Source organism: Triturus cristatus, chromosome 8 (genome assembly GCF_964204655.1).
Source record: "Triturus cristatus chromosome 8, aTriCri1.1, whole genome shotgun sequence".
In the NCBI taxonomy this organism is placed as follows: domain Eukaryota; kingdom Metazoa; phylum Chordata; class Amphibia; order Caudata; family Salamandridae; genus Triturus; species Triturus cristatus.
Window position 1 is genome coordinate 957,923,867 of NC_140591.1, and position 17,607 is coordinate 957,941,473.

General features: G+C 54.2%; 1 pseudogene; it reads left to right on the plus strand.

Moving 5' to 3' along the window:
* Nucleotides 1-12,801: 12,801 nt before the first annotated feature.
* On the plus strand, nt 12,802-13,580 carry LOC146805287 (28S ribosomal RNA; annotated as a pseudogene; the record flags this gene model as incomplete).
* Nucleotides 13,581-17,607: the final 4,027 nt, after the last annotated feature.

Sequence of the window (17,607 nt, forward strand, 5' to 3'; positions counted from 1 at the left end):
GGCCAGACTGATCGCCGCATGTGTGCGCAGGGAGGCCGCAAACCACCGAACCAGATGCCTCCCCGTCCCATTACATGGAGATATTGCATCGAAAGATGTTGTTCCGGTTCCTCCCTGAGATCTCCCCAATGGCTCCTGAGCGTCGCTATCAAAGACCGGTGACTAAGAAAGTGGCCGGGAGCCATTCCCGTCTCCTCCGCTAGGGAGGCGAACGAGAGGAGGGCACCCTCCCGGTAAAGATCCCCCAGCGTTTGTATGTCTACCGCGCTCCAGTCCACAAGTTCCGAAGCACTAAGCACCCCCTGCCCGCTAGGAGAACCCTCGAGCGGTATGGCCGGGGCGTAAGGAGACCGGGCCCGGGTGAGGTAGAGGCTACGGCGGTAGCATTTGTAGGCCACCACCACGAGGAGGGGCACAGGCATTGACACGTTTGCGGCCGGGTTGGGTAGCTTGATGATGTCAACTAAAGGGAGGGGGGGTGCAGCAGTTGCAGTATCATCACGCCCTCTGTCTGCCAACCACCGGGCTATCCATTGTAACTGCGCAGCCAGGTAATAATGCTCAAAGCACGGCATCACAAGTCCCCCCTGGTCGGTGGGGAGGTACAGCTTGGGCAACGCAACTCTGTGGCGTGCATTACCCCATATGAGTCCCGAAGTGACAGCGCAAGGGCTGCGAAGAAGGATGCCGGTATATAAATGGGTAGGTTGGCGAAGTAGTACAGGAGTCGGGGTAAGATCACCATTTTGATTAAGGCGACTCACCCCGTGACCGTGAGGGGGAGGGTACCCCAAAACCGCATCTGAGTCTTGAACGCTGCCACGGCCCTGCCCAGGTTGCCTTCCACGAGATCCGCCGGCTGACGATATATCTGGATACCCAGGTAATGGAAGGTATCCGGCCTCCATTGGACCTGCACGCCCTCAAGATGATAGTTTGGATCTTGAGTGTCGGCTCGAAACGCGTATAGGCAGGACTTAGCAGCATTCACCCGGAGGCCTGAGAGAGCAGCGAAGTCGAGTAGAATGCGCTCCAATTCGACCGGGATATGAGCCATATCTCTGACAAAGACCAGAAGGTCATCCGCATAAAGCGATACCTGATGCGTCGCGTCGCCCAGAGGGATGCCGTCAGTCAGCACCCTGCGGAGCATGGCGGCTAGGGGCTCTATTGCTAGCGCAAACAGGAGGGGTGAGAGCGGGCACCCCTGTCTGGTGCCTCGGCATATTGGGATGACGTCGGAGATGTACGGCCCGGTTCTCACCCTCACCGTGGGGTCCTTGTAAAGGAGGGCTGCCATCTGGAGGAACCCGAGGCCCAACCCGGAGTGCGACAATGCCGCCACCAGGTGTCCCCACTCCAGACAGTCAAAGGCCTTTTCAAGATCCAGAACCAGGCAGCCCGCCCTGGGCCATTGATGCACACTGTCAGTAGCCACCCGGAAAAACTGCGGCAAATTGAGGGAGGTGCTGCGCTTGGGCATGAAACCATTTTGGTCGCCGTGTACCAACACCGGCACCGTTGGCGCCAGACGCTTCGCCAGCACCTTCGCCAAGATTTTGTAGTCCGCATTGAGCAGAGCAAGGGGGCGGTATGACCCCAGATTGGTGAGATCCCGTCCGGGCTTGAGCAGAGATACCAGATAGGTCTCTCGCATGGAAGCGGGTAAGGTACGTTCTTCGAGGGCAGCAGAATAGAGAGCGTGTAGTTTGGGTACTAGTGACTCCCGATAGGTCTTGTAATACTCTGCTGGGAGCCCATCAGGTCCCGGCGCCCTCCCAGAGGCCAAGGAGGTGACCGCCTCTCCGATCTCTTCCACGGTGAGTGGGCGCTCGAGCGACTCCCGATGCTCACCTGGGACCGTGGGCAGACAGGCAGCTTCCAGGAACCGATCCAGGTCCTGCGACTGCCGGCATCCCGCCGAGCGGTAAAGGGCCGCGTAATGTTCCGTCAGCGCCTGGTGAATCTCCCACTGCGTGTACACGAGCGACCCATCGGGCCCGCGAATGGTATCTATCGGAGCATGAGCAGCCTCCTGTCTGAGCAGCCAGGCCAGCAATCGCCCCGCCCTGTCCGATGTGGCATGGATTTGGGCCGAGTGAGCCGCATAGTTGTGACAACGCAAGCACTCCAGTAGCTCAGCATGGCGCGCCCAAAGCCGTGCCAGCCGGGCCGAATCTCGACCTCCGCCCTCGCCATGTTGTTCGCACGAGAGTAGGCGAGATTCCAGGCTAGCGAGCGACAGTGCAAGCCGCTTGCGAATGTTCCACGTCGTGCCCAGACAATGCCCCCTGATAGTGGAATTATGGGCGTCCCACTCTATCAGTTCACTGCTCGTTATCCCCTCGTTCAGTTAAAAGAACTGCTCAATCATTTTGCCTAGGGATGCATGAAATTCTGCATCCTCCAGGGCAGCCGGTTAGAGGCACCACGTGGGGACTGGGGGGCAGCCGGTGTTCCATCTGAGACGCAGTCTGAGAGGGTTATGGTCAGAGTGGGTCCGACCCAGATATTCTGCCTGGTTTATCAGGGGGGTCAGAGAATGGATCCCACCACCCTGTCGAGACGCAGATGAAGGTCGTGCACCGCCGAGTAGTACGAGTAGATACGGTCATTGGGATGCAAGCTGCGCCACATATCGAATAATGCCCAGTGCGACATCCAGTCGATGAGGGTCCGCGCGTTCGAAACCGCCTGTGTGTTGCGGAGGTGCGGAAAGGACCTATTGAGGTGTGTGTCAAGGACTGAGTTGAAGTCCCCGCCCAGTAGCCAGGGAAGACCCGCATATGGTGCCAACACTATGGACAAGTGGGCAAGAAATGACAGCTGCTCGACGTTCGGGGCGTATAAGGAGCCTAATAATATGTGTTGGCCAATAAGCCTCCCGCGAGCTAAGGTGTATCGCCCTGCCGGGTCAACTACTGCATCAGTGCATGTAAACGGTGTGCCCGCCCTCACCCAGATCAATGTGCCTCGGGCGTGTGCGGAGTATGTGGTCCCGAAGAGTTGACCCCTCCAACGGGCACGCAGCCGGTCAGTTTCAGTCTGTGTCATGTGAGTCTCTTGGAGGAGGGCTATGGCTGCCTTATGTCTCTGCAGGTAAGAAAAAATGGAATAGCGACGCGCTGGAGTGTGCATACCCCGAATGTTCCATGTGATTATGTTGGTGGTGGCCATCTAAAGCAATTAAGGGCTGCATGGGCGATGGGGTCGGGGTCCAATCGGTCGGGGGGGGACAAAGGCTCTAGGTGTCATGCCGGTGTGGTGCAATAAAGAACAGAACAGAAGAACTTTTGTGTGCTGCCGAGCACACGTAGTGGAAATCAAGAACTGTGCAACTACTAGGCCAAATCCCCGAACGGGCATTTGTCCAAACTGCAAGCTAAACGCTTATTAAGTGACACTAAGCCAGGTAATGGCTAACGGGTGCGCGGTGTGGCTACAGCTGATGTAAACTGTGCCCCTGCTACATTACCCCTGCATTCGCTATAGGTGCCTTCTGTGATGCGGGTTTAACTGAGCATGTGCGTGTAGCCTGTGTCCATCTACACCGCCTGTCGCAGACCCCGCGTAGTGCATGACCCCCCCCCGATCAGGACTTCCCACCACCCCGCTCGCATGAGGTGACCTAGCAAACTTAACTGCGCCAACACACAGCACTGCACCACAGCATACATGGGAACCTGTAAGCAATCAGTCACCATGATACATTGTCCATCTCATGTTGACACACGTGCCAGCGGGTGCCGCCACCTCACTGCTCTTGGCTCACACGATCTGGTTGGCAGTCTGGGGTGTCACCAGCGGCATAAGTTTATCTTCTGAGAGCATGGTGGACGGGGAAGGCGATCTGCTGGTCTCGGGTTCGCTATGTCCGTGAACTTCCGCTTCGCCCTGGCTGCGAGTAGACCCAAGGGTTGCCACCGCCTCCAGGGCTCCCTGACGCTCCAACCGCATCCTCTCTGGACTGGGTGCCACAGTGGGGCCCGAGCCCGCATCCCTGTGGGACTCCCTCCATCGCCGCCGCCGCCGCCGTGGTCTCCTCTCCTATCAGCCATCAACTCCCGGGTCTGGGGGCCTCTGTCCTCCGCACTGCCCCGTCTCCTCCAGCCAGTCCCAGACATCCGACAGGGCATCGAAGAAACGAGTCCCCTCCTTAATGAGACGCGACGTGAACAGCAGGGAATATGGGATCTCCAGGTCACGCAGCTGGCTCTTCACCGCCAGATAGCTGCTCCTCCGCTTCTGCACTGTCGCAGTGTAGTCCGGAAAGAACATCACCTGCCCACTTCCCACTGTGATGGTGCCCAACTTCCTGGTCTCGCGAAGCACCACGTCCCTGTCTCGGTAATTGAGGAGTCTGAAAAGGAAGGGACGGGGCCAGGCCCCCGGCTTGGGCTTCCGCGCCGGGACCCAGTGTGCCCGCTCCACTACGAACTGCGGGGAGAGCACCCCCGGGGGGAGTAGGTCCCGGAGCCACCCCTCGACATACTGTTCCGGGTTCCGTCCCTCCTCGCCCTCTGATAGTCCCACCATTCGAACATTGTTGCGCTGGGAGCGACCTTCCGCATCCTCGGCACGATCCTCCAAGGCATGGACACGGTCAATCAGGTCTTGCAGGGCCATAGTATGATTGGTCACCACAGGCTGGACATCCTGGAGCGTCTGGCGTTGTTGGGCAACTGATTTCGCCAGCTTGCGGTGGTCCGCGTGGAGAAGGGTGAAGTCCACAGTAACTTTGTCAATCCGGGACTCCAAGGAGGCCCTTGTCTGCTCCAAGGTAGAGCCAATCCATTCCACTGCTGCTAGCACTGTGTCCATTTTTGCCGCAAGTGCCGCTGCCTGAGGCTCCACACCTCTATCGTGGCGTCCTGGCACGGGACCCAGGCCGTCCGCCTGTGACTGGCCATCATTCGACTTATTCCGCAGCCGGCCAATGACCAGCTGCTGTGCTGAAGGCATCTGCTGGCAGCCCCGGCACCAGACGGGCGACCCGAGCCCAGGCTCCTGTTCCACCGTAGTATGGGAGAGTTGACACCACGTTCCCTCCACTAGTGTGGGGAGGGGGGAGAGGGTGAGCATGGACCCTCCAGAGAGCGGCCTCGGCCACCGTCCAGGAGACACCTGCTTTCTGCTACTCCCAGGCTCCGGGGGCCACCAGGACCACCTTGCGCCGTCCCCACGATGCACCAGGATCCCCCGCCGGGCACCTCTCCCCTACCTTTATGTCTATGTCCCGCGCCGATCAGTTCTGGTGATTGTCCGCCGCCGCTGCCTACAGCCGCCGCTCCTGGGCCACCACCAACTGAGGGACACCCCCCCGCCGTTACAGGCTTGGTACAGACAGCAACATGGCCCAGGCGGCACTCCAGTCCCAACTATGTCAGGGCCCTCCACACAGTTTTCGCCAGTGGGGATGCTCCCTACGCAAAGAGCCCCCAATGGCCCGCCGCTGCCAGCACCCGCAGCCTGGTCCGCGTCTCTGCTGCCTTCTCAGCCCCACGCTGGATGCGAACGGCCTCAGGCACCACCGCTATGCGCCGGCACCTCCGGGGTACACTGCAGGCCCAGATGCTCTCCTCATCACAGCACCAGGATGGCCCCCCCTCCTCCGCAGCCGCTCACCCCACTGTTTGTGCCCTGTCCATCCGCTGTCCGCTGACCAGGCATCAGGCTGCAGGCCCCTCATGTCCCAGGACCCCGCTTCACTGCTGCGGGTATTAGGGCAGTCCACTGCACCACAGTCTTCCTCACTGACCTCCGCAGGGCCCGCCGCTCCACTGCAGCACACAGAGAGGCCCGTCTCACTCCCCGGGCCGCCCCGCTGCACCCCTCGGCCTCGCCAGTGAACTTAGATCGGGCCTTTGTAGCTCATCCAGGCGGCCCGTCAGGCAATCAGCCAGTTCCCATGCAGAGGCGCTCCTGGCGGGCCTACAGGAATATCAGACGGCACCCCAGGGATCTCTCAGCAGGTCCGCTCCACAATAGCGCCGCAAATGTACACGCTCTGCAACGCCGCCAGCAGGCTGCGACCGCTCCTGTGTCTTCCCCGCACTCACCGCTCTGCTGATCTCACCTCACGGACCATAGCGTCTCTGACAGGTCACAGACGGGCAATCCTGCCTTACACTGCTTCTGCTGGTACCGGCCACCATGCAGGAGAAGCCAGTTGCCGTCCCGCCTCTGCCACGGAGATCTTGACCAGCGCGGCCTAGTCACCTCATGGCAAGCCACGGGCTGGAGTGCCCACTGCAGCCAGTCGCGGCTCACCACCCGCTCCGCCTCCCTCACCGGCTCCAGCGCTGCATAACTGGGGCAGCAGGCGGTCGTTTTCTTCGAGCTTCGCTGTGGGGTGGCAGACAGCCTAGGTTTCACGGCTGGCGGTGTCTAACGTCGTTGGTTAACCCAGTTGGCAGGATAATTGTCAGGATAATGGCACTGGGCGGCAGGAGCTTCACCTATTTGCGACCATCTTGTAAGTGCGCCACCTAGCGCCCCCTACTGGGGTGAATGTATGACATTGTTCTGCATTCTGTCCATCAACTGTTGTCTTTGCATTTGTCACCCCGAGTGGGACGGGTATGCCCAGACGTGGGTCCCGTGCTCTTCATGCTGCTGAAATCAAGCTATCCTAGCTGAAGAGGGGTGAAACCCCGAAACCGGTCCTAGGATGCTTGTTTCCAGTCCAGGGAGGACCTGGCTTGGCAGTTCAGGCTGGACTGTTCCCATGAGGCACAGGCTCAAGACTGATTTGCATATGGCTGGGTTCAAACTGGAATGGCATGGTGAGCAAAAAAACGATGGATTTAGGCCCAGATCTCTGTACTGGGGTGAATGTATGACATTGTTCTGCATTCTGTCCGTCAACTGTTGTTTTTGCATTTGTCACCCCGTGTGGGGCGGGTATGCCCAGACGTGGGTCTCGTGCTCTCCATGCCACTGGAATCAAGTTATCCTGGCTGAAGAGGGGTGAAACCCTGACACCAGTTCTAGGATGCTTGTTTCTAGTCCAGCGAGGACCTTGCTTGTCAGTTTGGGCTGGACTGTTCGCATGTGTCACAGGGTCAAGACTGATTTGCATATGGCTGTGTTCAAACTGGAATGGCATGGTGAGCAAAAAAATCTGGATTTAGGCCCAGATCTCTGTACTGGGGTGAATGTATGACATTGTTTTGCATTCTGTCCATCAACTGTTGTTTTTGCATTTGTGGTTGATATAGACAGCAGGACGGTGGCCATGGAAGTCGGAATCCGCAAAGGAATGTGTAACAACTCCCCTACTGAATCAACTAACCCTGAAAATGTATGGCGCTGGAGCATCGGACCTATACCCGGCCATCGCTGGTGCTGAGAGCTGTGGGGGCTAAGCTGCGACGAGTAGAAGGGCCTCTGCGGTGTGCACGAAGCCCAGGGCGAGGGCCAGGGTAGAGCCGCCTCAGGTGCAGATCTTAGTGTTAGTAGCAAATATTCAAACGAGAACTTTGAAGGCCGAAGTGGAAAAGGGTTCCATGTGAACAGCAGTTGAATATGGGTCAATCGGTCCTAAGAGATGGGTGAGCACTGTTCTGAAGGGACAGGCAATGGCATCCGTTGCCCTCGGCTGATTGAAAGGGAGTTGGGTTCAGATCCCCGAACCCGGAGTGGTGGAGACAGGTTTTCTCGTGGTGTCCAGTACGGTAGCGCAAACAATCCTGGAGAAGCCAGCGGGAGCCCCGGGAAGAGTTCTCTTTTCTGGGTGAAAGGCAGAGCGCCCTTGAATGTGTTCGTCCCGAGAGAGGGACCCGAGCCTTGGAAAGTGTTGCAGTCCTGGCAGCGTCCAGTAAGCTCTTGCTGGTCCTTGAAAATCTGGGGGAGATGGTGTAAATCTCGCACCGGGCTGTAACCATATCTGCAACAGTTCTCCAAGGTGAACAGCCTCTGGCATGTTGAAACAATGCAGGTATGGGTAGTCGGCAAGTCAGATCCGCAACTTTGGAACAAGGATTGGCTCTAAGGACTGAGTTTGTCAGGCTGGGGCGCAAAGCTGGGCTGGGCACAAGCCGTGGCTGGACGAGGCGCCGCCCTCCGGGGTAGCGGCGATTCTGGACATGAGTCAGGTCCTTCCTATGGATCACCCCAGGTGCGGTGGTGGCCTCTCCCTGGACCCCCTCCTAGGGGGTGCAGGGCTGGCGTTCTGCCTCGGCCTGCACATAGCAGCTGACTTAGAACTGGTGCGGATCAGGGGAATCTGACTGTTAATTAAAAGAAAGCATTGCGAAGGCCCGAGGCGGGTGATTTCTGCCCAGTGCTCTGAATGTCAAAGTGAAGAAATTCAATGAAGCACGGGTTAATGGTGGGAGTAATATGACTCTCTTATTATGGAGGCGAGCGTGATAGTGAGAAATGGCAAAGCAAACTAACACAATTCCAGATGGGGTAGTTCCTGGAGATTAGAAACCCTGTTAAGATGGCGTAAGGAGGTGCTGTCTTTTCTGGAAATCATTAACCTCCTCACCGAATTTGACAACCCAGAACCCGCTTCAAACAATGCAACAAGCAACATCGATTCGGGTCATGATATAGCACCTAGTTCACCCTCCATAGCAGACAAAGACACAACAGTGGACCTCAGCAAAACCATCAAGTTTGTGGCCTCCTCAGCCAAGAATTACATTGTTTTAACCAACTTTGAAAATGTACCTGATGTGTATGAGGTCAGCAAAGAATTGAATACAAAGAGAAGTGATTACACAAAGAAAGTCACATATTGGAAATATCCAAAAGAAAAATTTAAATGTGACTTGTGTGGAGACATATTGGGAACTTTTACAGACCTAAGAAAACATGTCCCTAACAAGCATAAAGGCTTTTATCTCAAAACGCATTGCTCAAAATGTGACAAAGAAGCCGAATACCACAATATTGCATGCCAGTTTGCCAAATGTAAAGGAAGACCTCAAAAAGAAGAGCTGCAATTCCTGTGCAGCTTCTGTGACCTCAGATTTGGAACAAAGATTGGAGTTTCACAACATGCTTGGCATGCACATCCAAGAGCCCAAAATGAGGCTAGACTAGCAGCTCTAGCAAGCAGCAAACCTTCAAAATTATGGTCACAGGAAGAAATACTGCTATTAGCAGAATTGGAAAAAGTGTATGAGAACAAGAGAAATATTAATGCGCTGATGGTTCCGCATTTTGACAATAAAAACATAAAACAAATTGCAGAAAAAAGAAGAGATAGAAGAGATAAGAGTAAAAAATCGGCAAAAGATGTACTGCAAGCATCAATTGTCTCTGAGAATGACTTTTGCGATGAACCAGAGGTTACAGTGGAAGTAACAACAGAAAAACGCAGAGAGTTTATCAATCGAAAACGTGCGCAAAAGATCAAAAACTTTGATGAGCTGGAGGATAGACATAGAATCACAGAAGTGGAGAAGTACACCAAAAACATAGAGCAACGCGATGCTGCTATGGATCTCATGGATGAGATAGTGACTTATATCTCAGAAAACACCACTGATATAAGTCGTGTACCATCAAATCGTAGAGAACCAGCAAGCAAACTCAATACTGAGCCTCAATTATGAGCCTATGAATTCTGCTCCAGATGAGCACCAGAATGCCTCAGTAGAAAGAAAAAAAGATACCAAAGAAAGACAAGAAAAACGGAAGGCTCAATCAGACAGACAAGAACAATTATGTAAAAGCAAAGAGCAGTTACAAAGAATACCAGGCAATGTTTAAAAAAGACAGCAAGAAAATTGTCAGGATAATCACTGATGGGCAGAAGATACCACTTGTCAAATCAGTTCTGATGAAATTTTCCAATACTACAAAGGCATGATTGAAAAAGAAAACAAGAAAAACCCTAAATTCATACCAATTGACCGGATACCGGATGAATGAGAAATTAGAAATTTGTGTAGAGAATTACACTGCTTGAAATAACTAATGCCTTCGATGACTCAGATTTAAAGAAAGCAGTAGGGCCTGATCAGATAGGCCTGAATGACTTGAATAACGTGCATAACAAGCAACCAAGACTGCTGCCCAGAATCTTGTTGTCTTGGTTATTGATGAGAAGAGTACCAGAAATTATTAAAAAGATCCGGTCGATATTGATACCTAACAGTTTACCGATTAGCGAACTTAAAAAAATTACCATCGGTAGTGCATTCATGAAGTTATTCACAAAAATACTAACTAAACGACTCTCAGTTTTTGTTGAATTGAATATGAGACAAAAAGGCTTCATGAAGGTGAGAGGTTGTCTCGAAAATCTGACTCCTCGGCAAAAAATCATAAAAGGGGCACGAAAGAACAGTAACTCATTAGCAGTAGTGTTCATAGATATCTCCAAAGCCTTTGACTCTGTCAGCCATGGTGATATTTTACAGAGTCTTGAAAGGCACAGAGTTCCATCATACATCAGAGACATAATAAAAGACGTATACACTGACTCAACAACATTTTTCAAGGGAAAGAACAATGAAGCAACTCCTGAAATAACAATGAAATCTGGGGTTAAACAAGGTAACTCTTTATCCTCACTGCTATTTAACATCGCCATGGATCCTCTGTTCTGTGATCTTCAGAAAGTTGACAAGGGCTTCACATTAGGATCTGACGGTCTCATTGAGCAAATCACTGCTCTAGCTTTTGGTGATGACATCGCAGTATTCAGCAACACCTGGGAAGGAATGAGTATAAATCTGAAGATCATTGAAAAATTCAGTAAAACAACAGGATTAAAACTTAATGTGAAAAAGAAACATGGATTTTATATTAATCCCCATAAAGATAAAATCCTGATTTACAACTGTAAACCATGGCACTTTGAAAAATAAAACATTGAGAACATTCATCCAGGAGAAAGGGAGAGATATCTCAGATTGAACTTTGATCCACACACTGGCCATACAAGCAACAGCAAAATTAATGAGGTTCTTGTTAATTGGGCTCAAAAACATGATAATCTACCACTTAAGCCCACACAGAAAATAGAAACCTTGTGTCAGTACTTGATCCCTAAACTGCCATTTAAATTCGAAATGACAGGAACAGAAGCTAAAACTTTACACATGCATCAAACAGTAAAAAAGTATGTCAAACATTTCCTACACCTACCTGCGTACACATGTGATGCTCTCCTATATTCGAAAAGGTCCTTTGGGGGCATCCGTATACCAAAACTATGCACAACAATTCATCTAAACAAAGTCAATAGTTTATTGTATCTCAGGATAGCTCCAGATCTGTACATAGCTCATTCATTCATGTATGCAAGAGAAGTAATCAATGAAAAAATTGATAACATCATCAAAACACCGAAACTCAACATTTTAGACAGTAGGTTTCTGAGTAATGATTTGAATTTGTTAGCAACATATTATTGAAGAAAATAAGAATTTGAGAGATGGGCAAATGGGCAAATCTTCCTGTCCAAGGTGATGATATAAAATACTTAGCAAATTATCCAACCTCAAATTTCTGGATCAGCAAGAATAACAAAATTAAAGAAAATCAGTACATAGCTGCGCTGATGTAGAGAGCAAATGTCTTGTATACTAGAGAAACCATCACTAGGGGAAGAAATCGTACATTTGCTACATGTAGGTACTGCAAAGATGTTTGCGAAACAATTTCACATATTTCAGGTGCATGCCCCAAAACTAAGTACATAAGGATAAAAAGACATAACAAAATTTCGGAATTGATCATTTATAGAGCAAAAAGGTGTGGATGGATGGCATATAGGTAACCTCATGTTAAGAATAATGAAGGTGAACTGCGAAAACCAGATGTAGTGTTTACCATAGGTGGTACAGCTGCAGTGATTGATGTTTCAATTCCTTATGAAAACACAGAATTCCCTTGAATTAGCGTTTGAGAGGAAAGCTAAATACTATCAGAATCTGTCACAGCAAATCAAAGATCTCACCAAATGTAACACTGTAAAATATCATGGCTTTATTTTTGGATGTTGTGGTAATTGGCCTCAATGTAATGATCTAGGTCTGCAAATGTCATTTCCATTCAAGAAAAATGTTTGCCTGACTACTTTAATGGACACTCTTACAATGTGCCAAGTATTCATGGACAATTGAATGTCAGGCTAAACGCTGAGATGTACACTGTCTTACAGCACACATGTCATTCTTATAAAACATATTCTTTTAAAATGTTGATTCATTAATATTTAAATGTGTTTTAACAGTTACATAATAGTTTATAGTTGACACAAGAATGAGTATAGATGTGAATTTTATAGATGTGAATTTTCTCGAATTTTTATAGATTTGCATTTTCTAGTTAGATTTGCAATTTATAGATGTGTATTTTTATAGATGTGTGCTTATAACAATTTAGATACAGATGTGTGCATCATGATTATTGAAATGTTTTGAATGACGAATTGGTCTCAAATAATTACATACACATAATCGCTACATATCGCATATTGATTATTGATGTCCTGATAATCATACTTTAATTTCTCAGTACTGTTCATAGACAATTTTAAATTGTTGGAATAGTACTGCAGGGTGTACTATCTCTGGCCTATACCTGATCCCAGTTCCAGTGAGAACAGCGTTCAGTGTGGCTGTACTCCAGAGCGAACAAATGTTGTATTGTTGGAAGCAAAACCGATTTGACGCTGATAGGCAGCATAGTAACCCAGAATGAGGCACCACGTGGTGGTACAGAAATAGCCAAATGCCTCCTCATCTAATTAGTGACATGCATGAATGGATGAACGAGATTCACACTGTCCCTACCTACTATCTAGCGAGACCACAGCCAAGGGAACGGGCTTGGCAGAATCAGCAGGAAAAGAAGGCACTTTTGAGCTTGACTCTAGTCTGGCACTGTGAAGAGACATGAGAGGTGTAGGATAAGTGTGAGGCCCTTAGGCCCCCGGTGAAATACCACTACTCTTGTTGTTTTTTCACTTTTCCAGTGAGGCGGGGGGCAAGCCCCATGGGGCTCTCGCTTCTGACTTCAAGCACTCAGTGGGCGCAACACGCTCTGGGGACAGTGGCAGGTGGGGAGTTTGACTGGGGGGTACACCTGTCAAATGATACCGCAGGTGTCCTAAGGTGAGGTCAGGGAGGACAGAAACCTCCTGCGGAGCAGAAGGGCAAAAGCTTGCTTGATCTCAATTTTCCGTTTGAATACAGACCGTGAAAGTGGGGCCCGCCGATCCTTCGGACTTTTTCGGCTTCAAGCAGGAGGTGTCAGAAAAGTTACCACCGGGATAACTGGCTTTTGGCAGCCAAGCATTCATAGCGATGTCGCATTTTCATCCTTCGATGTCGGCCCTTCCTATCATTGCGAAACAGAATTCACCAATCGTTGGATTGTTCACCCACTAATAGGGAACGTGAGCTGGGATTGGACCGTCATGAGACAGGTTAGTTTTACCCTACTGATGATGTGTTGCTGCAATAGTAATCCTGCTCAGTACAAGAGGAACCGCAGATTTAGACTTTTGGTGTATGTGCTTGGCTGAGCAGCCAATTGGGTGGAGCTACTATCTAGGGATTAGCACTGAACGCATCTAAGTCAGAATCCCCCTTAAACAGTAATGATACCGCAGTGCCGTGGAGCCTCGGATGGCCCGGGATAGCCGGCCTCTTTCGGGGGGTCGGTGCATAGAGCCACTTGCTTAGGGACTGGAGCGCGGTCGGAAGGGGGCTGCCTCCATCGCCCTCATGTTTGGGGGGCACCCTGTGCTAATTCATAGATGACCAGATTCAGAGCAACTACCTCACTGCGATCAATTGAAAGACATCTTGTGAGCCAAGCTTTTGTCTCTCCATCTGTGGGGTCCCGCGGATGACCTCTTCCACCACACCTGGGGGTGGGTCCCACTTCCGCCGGGCCAGCGGGATGGACACAGAGGGGGTAACGCGTGCTCACGGGAGGCCACCTCTACCACGTGCTCTCCGGCACGGGGGCCTCCCCCTCCCGTCCCTGCCACACCGGGGTGCAGGCAACGGTCAATCATCCCTTGCGGATCAGCAGGGTGACCAGATGGCCTGGGCCGGCTGGGCCCCCCTTCCCACTGCTCCCACGCAAGTTGAGCGGGGAGGCGAGCAGCCCCGTTGAAGGAGCATCCCTGAACAGCAGCCTCAGAGGTCCTGACTTCCCTCGCCATCGTCAGACTGCAAGGGCGACTGGGTCCAGTCATCCCAGGCTATCTGGGCGCTGGGTTATCCCAGGCCATCTGGTCACCTGGCTGGGTGACCAGATGGCCCTTTGGGCCGGGTGACCAGATGGCCCTGCAGGCTGGGTGACTAGATGGCTGGCCCACTGGCCTGCCGGCCGTCCGGCCAGGCTAACTCCATATTGGATTAACCCTCCTTGGTTCCTGCCCCCAGGGGGTCCGGCAAGGTGGAAGGCGCACCCGCCGGAGTCAGCACCATGAGCCCAGGGTCCAGGGGTGAGGGAGCAGGAGGCCCTGGAGAGCTCAGAGAAGCCCTCAGCAGAGGACACCTGGGCCCGGTCTGAGATGGCAGCGACTTGTGGATGTCCCGTGCCGCCCAGGAGGTGTGGTCGGCAGGCAATGCACAGGGCTTCCCCTCCTCGTGTGGGCAAGCAAGGCCTGGCAGATGGGAAGCGGCAGGCCCATGAATCAGCCCTCTTCTCCGGCTGGGAGGGAGGCCCTTGGGTCAGAGCTCCGACAGGGCCCGGTCTCCAGTGCGGGCAGGGGGAATTGAGCTCCACGGGCAAGGCGAGATTGGGCTGCTTGGCTGGAAACACAACAGGCGTGGACCCCGGTGAGTGTTACCGAGCCTTGGAGGAGAGAGGACAAGGCGGGGTGGGGACAGGGAGTCAGCAGGCCTGGGTCTGCCAGACCACCGGGATAGGGGATGCTGCCCCAGTGTAGCCAGGTCCTGGGCCTGGGTCCCGGCAGGCACTGGGGTGAGCCCACCTGGCCCGTGCAGGTTCACCGTGCTTGGCTGGGGTCAGCAGCAGGAACAGGGCCCTAGGCCCTGCAGGCCCGCAGGAGCCCCCTGTCCTGCAAGCCAGCAGAGGGTCGGGGTGCTGGGGACGTGGATCCATCAGTCCAGGGAGGCTCTCCCATGCTTGGACTAGGGTTCAGAAGCTGGAACTGAGACCGGGTCCTGGGCTTGAACTCTGTCCGGTGGGTCTGAGGTGCTGGAGCCCCCCGTACTGCAAGCCAGCCGAGGGTCTGGTTGCTTGGGACAGGGGGGTCCATTGGGGCCTGGGGAGGCTCTCCACATGCCTGGCCTAGGGTTCGGAAGCTAGGACTGGGACTGGGCCAGGGGCTTGAGCTCCGTCCAGCGGGTCCTGGGGTGTGGGAGCCCCCTGTCCTGCAAGCCAGCCGAGGGTCCAGGAGCTGGGGACAGGGCGTCCATTGGGGCCCCAGGGAGGCTCTCCCCGGGCCTAGTCGAGGGTTCGGAAGCTGGAAATGTGGCTGGGACCAGGACCGGGCCGGGGGCTTGAGCTCCGTCCGGCGGGCCCTGAGTGGCTGGAGCCCCTGGGGTCTGTCTCTGATCTTGCTGCTCTGCTGAAGGCCCAGGATGGTGTTCCGTCGGGCCTGGGGAGCCTCCCCTAGCTTGGCTCGGCTCAGGAGCTCGGAATGGGGCCCCCCTGAAGGCCCTGGGGAAGGTACCCTCCACACCCCAGGCTCCGTCCTTGGGCCTGTCATGTGGCAGGGCATCTGGGATGGGTTCCCGTGGGGCCAGTGAGACCTCCTGGGTCTGGGACCTCTGACGGGGTCCAGGAGCCCGACCAGGACCCTTGCTCCCCCCATGGGATTGGTCTCCAGGCCTGCTGCTCCACCGAAGGCCTGGGATAGGGTTCCATCGGGCCCGTGGAGCCTTCCTGGCTTGGCTGGGCTCAGGAGCTCTGAACGGGGCCCCTGAGGAGGGCGCCCTCCCCGCCCTGGGCTCCGTCCTTGGACCTGCCTCATGACAGAGTGCCTGGGATAGGATCCAGCGGGGCCGGTGATTCCTCCTGGGCCCGGGAACTCCGACGCAGTTCAGGGGCCTCGCTGGGCCCCCTGCTCAGATGCTCCCACCCTGGCGTCCATCTCCAGGTCTCCCCCTCTGCTGAAGGCCCAGAACAGGGTTTTGTCAGGCCCAGGGAGCCTCCACCGCTATTTGGCTGGTCTCAGAAACTCTGATAGGGGCCCCTGAGGGCCCTGGGGAGGGTGCCTTCCCCGCCCTGGGCTCCATCCTCAGGCCTGCTGCATGGGATTCCAGGGGCCCCAGCAGGGCCACAGGGAGGTGACACCCACCTCCCTGGGATCCGTCCCCTGGCCTGCTGAGGGCCCGGGGTAGGGTTCTGTCGGTCCCAGGCAGGCCTCCCCCGCTGCGCCTGCTTGCCAACGTTTCCATGGACCCCGGAACGGAGGGCCATCGGAGGCCCCCTTGCAGCCCCATGACGGAGGCCCAGCTGGGGCTCCGGGCGCCCACGCAGCGGGCCCGCTTGCCCTTTCGTAAGAGCACAGAATGACCAGATGGCCGATCTTTCGAGTCTGGCCATCTGGTCATGCCTTTTCCCTCAGCCATCTGGTCATGCGCAATGCTTTCCAATGGGGCGACCAGATGGAGGTCGGGCGCGTTCATGGATTACAAGAAAGGAGGGTAGTTTTTCTTGCGGATTACTAGGGAGAGGGCACCTCGGACCTCCGTGAGGTCTGGCAATTCCGAGCCAGGGGAAGGCAGGGCCCAGGTCCACCCGCCCTGTCCCCCAGTGGCCTGGGTCCTTACCTGCCTCCCAACCCTTCTCGACGGGCCTTTCCTTTGAGCCTGCCTGCCCTGGGAGTGGGCAGGGACGGTAATCCGGCAACCCCTCGCGCAGGTCGGCCTGCCTGGGGAAGCCCCGGTTGTCTCGGTGCACTCCGATTGATTGGGCATGCTCGGTCCATTTAGGGATGGACTGCTTGGCCAGCCATGGCTGTTGTTTCAAACAAAGAGTTTAGGCCCTGCATGGACCATCCGACTCGAGGGCCTACTGCCTGGCAGGAGGCTCCTCCGCCCTACCCAGTAGAGCGAAGGCCGAGCAGCCCCGGTAGCTGACACCCCCCCCAAGTGGTCTGACCCGACCGGAAGGGGTCGGGTAGCACCAGGCCCCGTGCACCACGCCGTCACCCCTCTCCACCCAGCGCATCTGTAGCAGCTCAGAATGACCGTTTCGAGGGGTACCATCGCCACCAGGCTTTGGCACCCCTGCGTCTCGCTCTTGCTGTGCCTCAGCCTGCCTCCCCATTTCAGGGGAGACGTCTTGGCCCGCCAGTGCCCGTCCGACCGCACCTCTCCACCCTTCCAGGGAGCCCTCTCACCCGGCAAGCGGGCTCCTTCCCTTAGCAGGCTCCCGAAAGGGAGGGGTGTGAACGTTGGCGGTTGGGGAGACGTGCACGCGACTCCCAAACCCCACCCTGTCAGCAGGTGCGGCTACCTGGTTGATCTTGCCGGTAGCATATGCTTGTCTCAAAGATTAAGCCATGCACATGTAAGTACACACGGCAGGTACAGTGAAACTGCAAATGGCTCATTAAATCAGCTATTGTTCCTTTGATCGCTCCATCTGTTAATTGGATAACTGTGGTAATTCTAGAGCTAATGCAAGCCGATGAGCACTGACCTCCTG